The sequence below is a fragment of the Tachyglossus aculeatus genome, chromosome 2 (genome assembly GCF_015852505.1).
Source record: "Tachyglossus aculeatus isolate mTacAcu1 chromosome 2, mTacAcu1.pri, whole genome shotgun sequence".
NCBI classification, from domain to species: Eukaryota; Metazoa; Chordata; class Mammalia; order Monotremata; family Tachyglossidae; genus Tachyglossus; species Tachyglossus aculeatus.
The window spans coordinates 141,590,472-141,603,543 of NC_052067.1; the positions used below are offsets into that span (position 1 = coordinate 141,590,472).

General features: G+C 44.0%; 1 protein-coding gene and 1 non-coding gene across 4 annotated transcripts in view; one reads left to right on the top strand and one right to left on the bottom strand.

Annotated features, from left to right (window-relative positions):
- CCDC91 (coiled-coil domain containing 91) overlaps positions 1–13,072 on the top strand; it is a 510,937-nt gene that overhangs the window by 153,824 nt on the left and 344,041 nt on the right. The gene's annotated exons all lie outside the window — the stretch shown is intronic.
- LOC119924512 lies at positions 9,212–9,349 on the bottom strand. Its single transcript, XR_005449223.1, has one exon. It is a non-coding gene; the product is annotated as a small nucleolar RNA SNORA7 (small nucleolar RNA).

A 13,072-nucleotide genomic window follows, 5' to 3' on the forward strand; every position in this document is an offset into this window, starting at 1 on the left:
CGTGGGCCTGAGCTGTAGCCACCACGCCACGCTGCTTCCAGCGCGATGCAGCGTGTCTGGCGCCCGGCCGACCTCCGACAACCAAGTGTACTAGCGATCCCGGGGCTGGGCACATCCCGCCGGCTGAATATCAAAGCCCTCCACAGATGCTAGAGCAATCAAGGCGGTTCTGGCAATCCAGAGCTACGAGGGCATTTCAGTTCAAATCTCCGGGCTCAGATTCCCAACGACTGAAGCCAGATCCTCGTACTACGAACCGCCAGTTTCGCGTGATAAACGGGCCACTACTCTTTGGGAGGGGAAGAAGACCCAGGGGATGCTAAAGTTAGACACATCATCATCATCATCATCATCATCATCAATCGTATTTATTGAGCGCTTACTATGTGCAGAGCACTGTACTAAGCGCTTGGGAAGTACAAACTGGCAACATATAGAGACATATAGAGACAGTCCCTACCCAACAATTGGCAACATATAGAGACAGTCCCTACCCAACAGTCGGCTCACGATTGATGATGATGATGATGATCAAAGAAGATCCTGGGAGTGTGCAGAGAGGATGGAGGGATCAACCAGAGTAAGTCCTCGCCTCAATTTCGTCTTGATGGTTAGAAAATCAATCAATCAATCAATCAATCATATTTATTGAGCGCTTACTATGTGCAGAGCACTGTACTAAGCGCTTGGGAAGTACAAATTGGCAACACATAGAGACAGTCCCTACCCAACAGTGGGCTCACAGTCTAAAAGGGGGAGACAGAGAACAGAACCAAACATACCAACAAAATAAAATAAATAGGATAGAAATGTACAAGTAAAATACATAAATAAATAAATAAATAGAGTAATAAATATGTACAACCATATATACATATATACAGGTGATATACATATATACAGGTGAAAATAGAAACCAGCGGGTGGAGGAAACTCAGAAGTTACAGGATCAAAGGAATCCTATGTTTGGGGCCGGAGACCAACAGCCTATGTGAATATGAGATTGCTCTCCTCCTCCCCACCGGCTCCATTTCCTCTGCTCAACGCCAATTTGTACTTCCCAAGCCAATTTGTACTTCCCAAGCGCTTACTACAGTGCTCTGCACATAGTAAGCGCTCAATAAATACGATTGATGATGATGATTATTCCTCCTTTTGTTCCCGGGGTGCGAGCTCCCTAATCTTTCCTCACCTTCAAACCCCCAACCTTTAACGCTCGTTAATGAAATTAAATTTAAAATTAAAATTTTCATTTAATTTCAATGAAAATTAAAAAGGCTGGATCTAAAAATCTGGCAAATCTGGCCCCAAGCCAGAGGTCATGGGTTCTAATCCTGCCTCCTCCACTTGTCAGCTGCGTGACTTTGGGCCAGTCACTTCACTTCCCTGGGCCTCAGTTACCTCATCTGTAAAGTGGGGATGAAGACTGTGAGCCCCACTTGGGACAAACTGATTATCTTGTACACCCCCCCCCCCAGTGCTTAGAACAGTGCTTCTCACATAGTAAGTGCTTAACAAATGCCATCATTATTAGTATTATAACTAAACACAGATGGAGAAGTAGCATGATCTAGAGGAAAGAGCACGGGTCTGGGAACCAGAGGCTATGGGTTCTAATCCCAGCTCGGCCACTTGTCTGCTGTGTGACTGTGGGCAAGTCACTTCACTTCTCTGTGCCTCAGTTACCTCATCTGGAAAATGGGGATTAAGACCGTGAGCCCCATGTCGGACAGGGACTGTGTCCAACCTGATGACCTTGTATCTACCCCAGTGTTTAGAACGGTACTTGGCACATAATAAGCTCAAATATCATCATTAACCGGCAGTGTGACCTTGGGCAAGTCACTGCTTTTCTGGGCTTTCCTCATCTGTAAAGTGGGGATTCAGTCCCACCTATTCAGACAGTGAGTCCCATGTGGAATGGAGATCATATCCAACCTGATTAGGAGAAGCAGTGTGGCTCAGTGGAAAGAGCACGGGTTTTGGAGTCAGAGGTCATGGGTTCAAATCCCAGCTCTGCCAATTGCCAGCTGTGTGACTTTGGGCAAGTCACTTCACTTCTCTGTGCCTCAGTTACCTCATCTGTAAAATGGGGATTAAGATTGTGAGCCCCCCGTGGGACAACCTGATCACCTTGTAACCTCCCCAACACTTAGAACAGTGCTTTGCACATAGTAAGTGCTCAATAAATGCTATTATTATTATTATTATTATTATTATTATTATTATTAGCTTGTATCTGCCCCAGCACTCAGAACAGTGCTTGACACATAGTAAGCACTTAACAAATACCATCATTTTAATAATAATAATAATAATAATAATAATAATAATAATAATAATAATAATGGCATTTGTTAAGCATTTACTATGTGTCAAGCACTGTTCTAAGCACGGGGTGGGAGGGACGGTGTACAAGATAATCAGTTTGTCCCAAGTGGGGCTCACAGTCTTCATCCCCATTTGCTCACTTGAAAAAGCCCGGGCTTTGGAGTCAGAGTTCATGGGTTCAAATCCCGGTTCCGCCAATTGTCAGCTGTGTGACTTTGGGCAAGTCACTTCACTTCTCTGGGCCTCAGTTACCTCATCTGTAAAATGGGGATTAAGACTGTGAGCCCCCCATGAGACAACCTGATCACCTTGTAACCTCCCCAGCACTTAGAACAGTGCCTTGCACATAGTAAGTGCTCAATAAATGCCATTATTATTATTATTATTATTATTATTAGCTTGTATCTGCCCCAGAACTCAGAACAGTGCTTGACACATAGTAAGCACTTAACAAATACCATCATTTTCATAATAATAATAATAATGGCATTTGTTAAGCATTTACTATGTGTCAAGCACTGTTCTAAGCACTGGGTGGGAGGGGGTACAAGATAATCAGTTTGTCCCAAGTGGGGCTCACAGTCTTCATCCCCATTTTACAGATGAGGTAACTGAGGCCCAGGGAAGTGAAGTGACTGGCCCAAAGTCACGCAGCTGACAAGTGGCGGAGCCAGGATTAGAACCCATGACCTCTGACTCCAAAGCCCATGCTCTTTACACAGAGCCACGCGGCTTATGATTAAGAATAAGGCGAGTTCTAGTGGAACACACACGGAGTATGAGTCAGCAGTGGAGTGCTGTTATTTAAAAACCTAACATGAGCCTGGGGACATATTAACAGAACTATGACTTAACACCGAGATGTAGAGCCTTCTGCCCTACTTGCCATTTATCAAGCCATTATTAGAGGGCTGTGCCTGACTTTTCGTTTTTATATTGCGAGCAGGATACGGAGGGTCAAAGGAAAGTAAGGGAAGTAGGGCTTTTTGGGAAAGGCTGAAGGAATGCCCACCCACCTCATATCCGGCAGAAAATATTTCTCCCCGCCTTCAAAGCCTTATTGAAGGCTCATCTCCTCCGAGAGGCTTTCCTCGACTAAGCCCTCCTTTCCTCTTCTCCCACTCCCTTCTGCATCCCCCTGACTTTTTCCCTTTGTTCATCCCCCCGAGCCCCTCAGCACTTAAGCACGCCCAGATTTCTAATTTTCTTTATAGATATTAATAATAATAATAATAATAATGGCATTTATTAAGCGCTTACTACGTGCAAAGCACTGTTCTAAGCGCTGGGGAGGTTACAAGGTGATCAGATTGTCCCATAGGGGGCTCACAGTCTTAATCCCCATTTTACAGATGAGATAACTGGGGCACAGAGAAGTGAAGTTATTTTACTTGTACATATCTATTCTATTTATTTTATTTTGTTAGTATGTTTGGTTTTGTTCTCTGTCTCCCCCTTTTAGACTGTGAGCCCTCTGTTGGGTAGGGACCGTCTCTAGATGTTGCCAACTTGTACTTCCCAAGTGCTTAGTACAGTGCTCTGCACACAGTAAGCGCTCAATAAATACGATTGATGATGATGATGATGAAGTGACTTGCCCAGAGTCACACAGCTGACAATTGGCAGAGTCGGGATTTGAACCCACGACCTCTGCCTCCAAAGCCCGGGCTCTTTCCATTGAGCCACGCTTCTTCTCTATTATTCTCTATTAATGTCTGTCTCCACCCCCATCTAGACTGTAAGCTCATTGTAGGCAGGGAACGTGTCTATTTTTATTTTGTACTCTCCCAAGTGCTTAGTACAGTATTCTTCACACAGTAAGCCCTCAATCAATGCAACTGTCTGATGACTGACTGACTCCTCTAGACTGCAAGCTTGTTGTGGGCAGGGAATGTGTCTGGTATACGGAGAAGCAGCGGGGCTTAGTGGAAAGAGCCCGGGCTTGGAAGTCAGAGGTCATGGGTTCTAATCCTGGCTCTGCCACTTGTCAGCTGTGTTACTTTGGGCAAGTCACTTAACTTCTCTGTGCCTCAGTTATCTCATCTGTAAAATGGGGATTAAGGCTGTGAGCCTCATGTGGGACAGCCTAATAATCTTGTATCTACCCCAGAGCTTCGAACAGCGCTTGGCACATAGTAAGCACTTAACAAATATTGTTATTATTATTATTATTATATTGTATTCTCCCAAGTGCTTAGTACAGTTCTCTGCAGACAGTGAATGCTCAATAAATACAATTGACTGGACAATGGGTTCTAATCCCAGCTATGCCACTCATCTGCTGTTTGATTTAGGGCAGGTCACTGAACTTCTCAGTCCCTCAGTTATCTCATCTGTAAAATGGGGATGAAGACTGGGAGCCTCATTTGGGACATGGACTATGTCCAACCTGATTAGCTTGAATATACCTTAATGCTTAGTACAGTGACCGACACATAATAAATGCTAAAGAAATTTTTAAAAAAAGGATTGGGAGACAGTTCCAGGCCAGAGGGAGGATATGGGCAAGGGGTTTGTGGCAAAATGGACAAGGTCGAGGTTCAGTGGGAGATGGGAAAGTCTGTGGGAGGTCAGGGTTTGAGTGAGAAATTGAGGACATCTGTTTTCATTCCTTCATTCATTCCTTCATTCAATTCTATTTATTGAGCACCTACTGAGTGCAGAGCACTGTACTAAGCACTTGGGAGAGTACAGTAGAAGCAGCGTGGCTCAGTGGAAAGAGCACGGGCTTTGGAATCAGAGGTCATGGGTTCAAATTCCGACTCCGCCACCTGTCAGCTGTGTGACTTTGGGCGAGTCACTTCACTTCTCTGTGCCTCAGTTACCTCATCTGTAAAATGGGGATAAAAACTGTGAGCCCCCTGTGGGACAACCTGATCACCTTGTCACCTCCCCAGCGCTTAGAACAGTGCTTTGCACATAGTAAGTGCTTAACAAATACCATCATTATTATTATTATTGCAGTACAACAATAAACAGACACAACAAGCTTACAGTTTGGTCATGGGTTCTCAGTAACACCTCAAATATGGGCTTGTTTTGGTTTAGGGAGGAAGAAAGGAATTTAATAAAAGATAAAGATATGGACACTGGTTGCCATTTTGTCCACTGCTTTATTGAGAGAGTCAGGCTGCAACTCTCTGTCCCTGCTGTATTGTACTTTCCAAGCGCTTAGTACAGTGCTCTGCACACAGTAAGCACTCACTGAAAGCTACTTACAGAGAAGCAGCGTGGCTCAGTGGAAAGAGCATGGACTCGGGAGTCGGAGGTCAAGGGTTTAAATCACAGCTCCACCAATTGTCAGCTGTGTGACTTTGGGCAAGTCACTTCACTTCTCTGTGCCTCAGTTCCCTCATCTGTAAAATGGGGATTAAGACTGTGAGTCCCACGTGGGACAGCCTGATCACCTTGTATCCTCTCCAGTGCTTCAAGGCTGTCCATCCCCTCGCCCCCTCCTACCTCACCTCCCTTCTCTCCTTCTACTGCCCAGCCCGCAACCTCCGCTCCTCCACCGCTAATCTCCTCACTGTACCTCGCTCTCGCCTGTCCCGCCATCGACCCCCGGCCCACCTCATCCCCCGGGCCTGGAATGCCCTCCCTCTGCCCATCCACCAAGCTAGCTCTCTTCCTCCCTTCAAGGCCCTACTGAGAGCTCACCTCCTCCAGGAGGCCTTCCCACACTGAGCCCCCTCCATCCTCTCCCCCCTCCATCCCCCCATCTTACCTCCTTCCCTTCCCCACAGCACCTGTATATATGTATATATGTTTGTACATATTTATTACTCTATTTATTTATTTATTTTACTTGTACATATCTATTCTATTCATTTTATTTTGTTAATATGTTTGGTTTTGTTCTCTGTCTCCCCCTTCTAGACTGTGCGCCCACTGTTGGGTAGGGACTGTCTCTCTATGTTGCCAGCTTGTACTTCCCAAGCGCTTAGTACAGTGCTCTGCACACAGTAAGCACTCAAAAAATTCGATTGATGATGGTGATGATGCTTGGCACATGGTAAGCGCTTAACAAATACGATCCTTATTATCTGTGGAATGGAGATTGCAGCTGTGAGCAGGGACTGTGTCAAACCTGATTTGGTTGTATTCAAACCAGGGCTTAGTACAGTGGCTGGCACCCAGTAAGTGCTTAACAACTACCACAATTATTACTATTATTATTATTATCACCCTAAAGCTTAGTATAGTGTCGGGCATATAGAAAGCGCATAACAAATACCCTTAGAAAGATAAATACTCAGAGATTCTGGGGGTGGTAGAGTTTGAGCAGACGGGGCCACGTGAGCTGTAGGGATTAGGGCGAGTGATAAATTTGGCTTGGGTTGGGCTTGCCACTAGCTTCTGCTCCTCTGAGCCCACCCAATCCTCACAGCGGCCCATGGGTTGAAAGGGCCACAAAAAATCAGCTCTTTTGATTGATTGCCTGTAATTGGCTCAGTCTCAGTGTCTCAGTGACTTTGGGCAAGTCACTTAACTTCTCTGTGCCTCAGTTACCCCATCTGTAAAATGGGGATTAAGACTGTGAGCCCCCTGTGGGACAACCTGATCGCCTTGTAACCTCCCCATCGCTTAGAACATGCTATGTGCTTTGCACATAGTAAGCACTTATCAAATGCCATCATTATTATTATTATTTGCACATAGTAAGCACTTAATAAATGCCAGTATTATTATTATTATTGTAACCTCCCCAGTGCTTAGAACAGTGCTTTGCACACTGTAAGCACTTAATAAATGCCATTATTATTATTATTATTATTATTATTATTATTATTATTTGTTGTTGTTATTTTGTTCTCTCCCAAGGGCTTAGCAAAGTACAGTGCTCTGCACACAGTAAGCACTCAATAAATACGACTGAATGAATGAATGTTTCACCCCAAGCAGAGTGTAGAGAGCTTTATCAGGAAGAATGATGTGTGGCTTATTTCTTTCAGATCAGTGTAGAGAGCTTTATCAGGAAGAAAGATGTATGGCTTATTTCTTTCGGATCTATGCATCAGGCATGGGATTATTATTAAGCAGCAAACTTATCAGCCATCTTAAAGGGGATGCTGCTTTTAATAAGAGCACACATAACCTTTTCCCGTCTCTCCCCCCACCAAAAAACCCCAAATAGATCATTTTATCTAATTTCTTAGTAATAAACGGAGAAAAATAAACAGTCAACTCCCAGTCACTAGGGCCCTAACGCAAAGCCCGGGATCCTCCCAGGATAGAATTGGTTGGAATATTTTACTCGGGTCTTGTCTGGTTAGCTGTTAGGAGAATTATTAGCAATTGAGGGCAGGCCTGGAAAGATATGCCTGTACCAAGAATCTGAATCATCCATTTAATATTGTCCTAATTAGAATATCAGTGATTGGAAAATTGGGGGTGATATGATCCAACGTGCTAAACGTTTGGCACCCAGAGGATCTCCAAAGGCCTTGCTGGAAAGGAGCGTGTTGGAGCCGCACATTCTCATTTTATCCGTACAGCTGTGGTTTTTAAAGAGTCGACACACGGAGTCCTGCTAACTTCTTAACCAGTCCTCAAGCAAAGCAATTACTGCTGGACTCCACCAGTTCTGGGATAGTCAAGAATCCATTAGAAAATTATTCTAAGGGGGTTGTAACTCTCCCATAAAAATGTGCCTTACCTATACTCAGTCCATTAGAAACTCTGTTTTCTTTTTCTAAGAATGCTGTTCGGCAACCAAGAGATTTCTGACAGAAAACAAGAAAATCTAAGGTATCTGACCATTAAAGTAACAACTTTTGAGGGTGTTTATGAGGAAAAGAGTAGACCGAATAATGGGGAGAGTTAGTTACGTTCTGCCATTGCTTACCCTTCACCCACCATTGGAAAGAAAATCTAAGTTATCTGAAAATTGAAGTAACAACTCTTGAGGGTGATTATGAGGAAAAGAGTAGACCGAATAATGGGGAGGGTTAGTTAAGTTCTACCATAGCTTACCCTTCACCCGCCATAGGAAGTTAATTATGTTGGATACACTCACCTGATCCTACTGAATTATCCCCACTCAAGGCTATTAGGGAAGACAAAAAAGAACTCCATGCTGGGAAAATTTCTTTCTGACCTAAAAATGATGAAAAGGTTAACCCTGGACATTCCTAAGAGTACGAAACACAAGCAATCTTAGTTCCATCTGAATCACTTTTTGGCGTAGATTCTCTCATTCATTCATTCAATCGTATTTATTGAGCGCTTACTGTGTGCAGAGCACTGTACTAAGCTCTTGCCCTTCTGCATCTGCATGCACTTGGATCTGTGACCTTTGAGCATTTGATATTCGCCACAACCCCACAACACTTAGGTACATTTCTTTAAATTAATCATTTATATCAATGTCTGGTTCCCCCTCGAAACTTGTATGTTCACTGTGGGCAGGGAACAAACCTGCTAACTCTGTGGTACGATAGTGGTATGGCACTTTTCCAAGCATTCAGTACAGTGCTCTGCACATAATAAGCACTCAATAAATACCACTGATTGACTGATTGATGATACAGCAGAAATGGCAGCATTTTGCTTCTGATGGAGAGAAAACTCTGGAATCGAACATAACTATGAATTTCTTTGGAGTGATTGGGATTATATTTTGTCAAGACATCCTGTTCAGAATCATCTAATCTTTGTCCTGTCTTATGCCGGTGAGTCGCCTCTGACCCATAGCAATGCCATGGACACATCTCTCCCAGAACACCCCACCTCCATCTGCAATTGTTCCGGTAGTGAATCCGGAGAGTTTTCTTGGTAAAAATCTGGAAGTGGTTCATCGTTGCCTTTTTCTGTGCTGTCAACTCTCGTCTTCACCCTCATTTCTCTCCGTGAGGCTGCTGCCTAGCACGGGTGAGTTTTGACTTTTAGCAAATTGCCTTCCACTGGCTAGCCATTGCCCAAGCTAGGAATGGAATGGGTAGGCTTCTGCGTGACTCTCCCTCCCTTAGTCAAGACTGATAGAGGACTGGAAACTCTCCAGGTGTGACCCTGAGAGGGGGGACATCTAATAATAATAATAATAATGGCATTTATTAAGCACTTACTACATGCAAAGCACTGTTCTAAGCTCTGGGGAGGTTACAAGGTGATCAGGTGGTCCCACGGGGGGGCTCACAGTCTTAATCCCCATTTGACAGATGAGGGAACTGAGGCACAGAGAAGTGAAGTGACTTGCCCAAAGTCACACAGCTGACAATTGGCGGAGCAGGGATTTGAACCCATGACCTCTGACTCCAAAGCCTGGGCTCTTTCCACTGAGCCACGCTGCTTCTCCATCTTTAATACCTCCACCTGTTCAGGGCTTCTGTTTTATATTCTCCTGAACAGTAGGTTGCTCCAGCGTTCATTCATTCATTCAATCATATTTATTGAGCACTTACTGTGTGCATAGCACTGTATTAAGAGCTTGGGAACGGATGTTCTCCTCCCTCTCCTGTTTTCCCTTCTCCTTTCCCCCCTCCTATTTCCCCCTCTCCCCCTGATCCCTCCTCTCCCATTTCCCCTCTCTCCTCTTCCCCCTCTCCCACATATATAACCCTATATTTTCTGCAGTTTTGGCTCACCTTTTTCAAACGATGGAGTGAGAAGGAGCGCATAATTGCTGAAACTGATCAATTTCTGCTCCAGAATAGCAATAGTTTCTGTTTTGCTCCTTCAATCAATGGTATTTATTAAGCACTTACTGCCTGCAGAGCACTGTACTAAGCAATAGTTTCTGTTTTGCTCCTTCAATCAGTGGTATTTATTAAGCACTTACTGCCTGCAGAGCACTGTACTAAGCACTTGGGAGAGGACAATATTGCTGGGAGATTCCATCTCAGCCCTCCAGGACCTTAAAAATCATCTAGTGGCTGAGGCACTAAAATAAATTTCAGGTTGGGGAAATCTCCAAATTTAAAGGTATGGACGCAAGTCCCGGGGTGGAGGGGGTGGTGAATATGGAAGTAGGTTCAGGAAGGAGGGTATAAAATAGGAAGAGACAAGAAGTTGGGAAGTGTAGACGAGGGTAGAGATCTAGCATTCTGAGATGGCACTTTTGGCTGACGCTAATGGTTAAATCTTGGGTAAGTCATTTAACGGTAAATTCCTCAGCAAAATGGAGCAAAGGATCCTTATCTGAAAATTTCCTTCAAGAACGTGAGAGAATTACTGAACACTGGAAAAATCTCTTATCGCACAGTTTGTAGGAATTAAGAGAATTAGAGAAGCAGCATGGCTCAGTGGAAAGAGCACGAGTTTGGGAGTCAGAGGTTGTGGGTTCTAATCCCGGCTCTGCCACGTATCGGCTGTGTGACTTTGGGCAAGTCACTTAACTTCTCTGTGCCTTAGTTACCTCATCTGTAAAATGGGGATTAAGATTGTGAGCTCCACGTGAGACAACCTGATCACCTTGTATCCCCCCAGCGCTTAAAACAGTCCTTTGCACACAGTATGTTTGGTTTTGTTCTCTGTCTCCCCCTTTTAGACTATGAGCCCACTGTTGGGTAGGGACTGTCTCTATATGTTGCCAACTTGTACTTCCCAAGCACTTAGTACAGTAATCTGCACACAGTAAGTGCTCAATAAATATGATTGATTGATTGATTGATTGATAGTAAGCGCTTGACAGATACCATCGTTATTATTATTATTAATGAGAAGTGAATTACTTTTCACTTAGAATCCCCTTGAAATTCAGGTTCTTATTTCGTATTTACCTCAGCAGCATGTTTGGAAGTCTAAAGGCAACGTGGACATGTCCAGTATTCAATCAATCAATTGTATTCCTAATAATAATAATAATGATGGCATTTGTTAAGTGCTTACTATGTGCAAAGCACTGTTCTAAGCACTGGAGGGGATACAAGGTGATCAGGTTGTCCCGCGTGGGGCTCACAGTCATTATCCCCATTTTGCAGATGAGGTAACTTAGGCTTCGAAAAGTTAAGTGATTTGCCCAAGGTCACACAGCAGATATGTGGCGGAGTCAGGATTCGAACCCTTGACCACTGACTCCAAAGCCCGTGCTCTTTCCACTGAGCCACGCTGCTTCTCTTAATTGAGAAGCCTTCTTTATTGAGTGCTTACTGAATGCAGAGCATTGTACTAAGGACTTGAGAAAGTTCAGTATAGCTGAGTTGGTATTGGTAGACACTTAGAGAAGCAGCGTGGCTCAGTGGATAAGAGCCCGGGCTTTGGAGGCGGAGGTCATGGGTTCAAATCCCGGGTCTGCCAATTGTCAGCTGTGTGACTTTGGGCAAGTCACTTCACTTCTCTGTGCCTCAGTTCCCTCATCTGTAAAATGGGGATTAAGACTGTGAGCCCCCCGTGGGGCATCCTGATCACCTTGTATCCCCCCAGTGCTTAGAACAGTGCTTTGCACATAGTAAGCACTTAACAAATACTATTATTATTATTTCCCTGCCCACAAACAGTGTGGCTTAATGGAAAGAGCACGGGCTTGGGAGTCAGAGGTTGTGGGTTCTAATCCAGGCTCCGCCACTTATCAGCTGTGTAACTTCGGGCAAATCACTTCACCTCTCTGTGCTTAGAACAGTGCTTTGCACCTTGTAAGTGCTTAATAAATGCCATCATTATTATTCTCTGTGCCTCAGTTACCTCATCTGTAAAATGGGGACTAAGACTGTGAGCCCCATGTGGAATAACCTGATTACCTTCTTTCTACCCCAGTGCTTAGAATAGTGCTTGGCACATGGTAAGCGCTTAACAAATACCATCATTATTATTTCAATCTAGAGCTCACAGTCTCATACAGTCCATCATCATTCGTATTTATCATCAATCGTATTTATTGAGCGCTTACTATGTGCAGAGCACTGTACTAAGCACTTGGGAAGTACAAATTGGCAACATATAGAGACAGTCCCTACCCAACAGTGGGCTCACAGTCTAAAAGTCCACCTCTGCAGTCTAGAGTGTACAGAACTCTGAACTTCGAAGGAACTCTGAATTCTGTCCCTGGCTGTCTACTGAGCAAAATCAATCAAACAGTGGTATTTATTGGGCACTTTCTGTGTGCAGAGCACTGTACTGAACATTGGGAAAACACAGTACAACAGAGTAGGTAGACATGAGTCTGTTGTTGGGTAGGGACCGTCTCTATATGTTGCCAACTTGTACTTCCCAAGTGATTAGTACAGTGCTCTGCACACAGTAAGCGCCCAATAAATACGAATGAATGAATGAATGATCCCTACCCACCAGGAGCTTGTAGAAGAGACGCTTACAGTCTAGAGAAAATCAATTGATCAATTAATCAATCAATAGTAATTATCAAACACCTACTAGGAAGGAAACAGCATGGCTGGGGGTCAGAAGGTCGTGGGTTCTAATCCCGGCTCCGCCACATGTCTGCTGAGCGACCTTGGGCATGTCACTTAATTTATCTGTGCCTCGGTTACCTCATATTTAAAACGGGGATTAAGAGTGTGAGCCCCAATGTGGGACAGGGATTGTATCCAACCTGATTAACTTGCATCTACCCCAGTGCTTAGAACAGTGCTTGGCACACAGTAAGTGCTTAACAACTACCATAATTAATAATATCATTAGACTGTAAGCTCAGAGTAGGCTTACATTTGTTATATTATTGTATAATAAATTAGTTATTGTTATATTGGGAATTTGTTATATTGTTATTTTATACTTCCTCCAAACAATACAGTGCTCTGCACACAGTGAGCACTGAATGAAAACTATTGACTGCATTTGGGATAGTGCA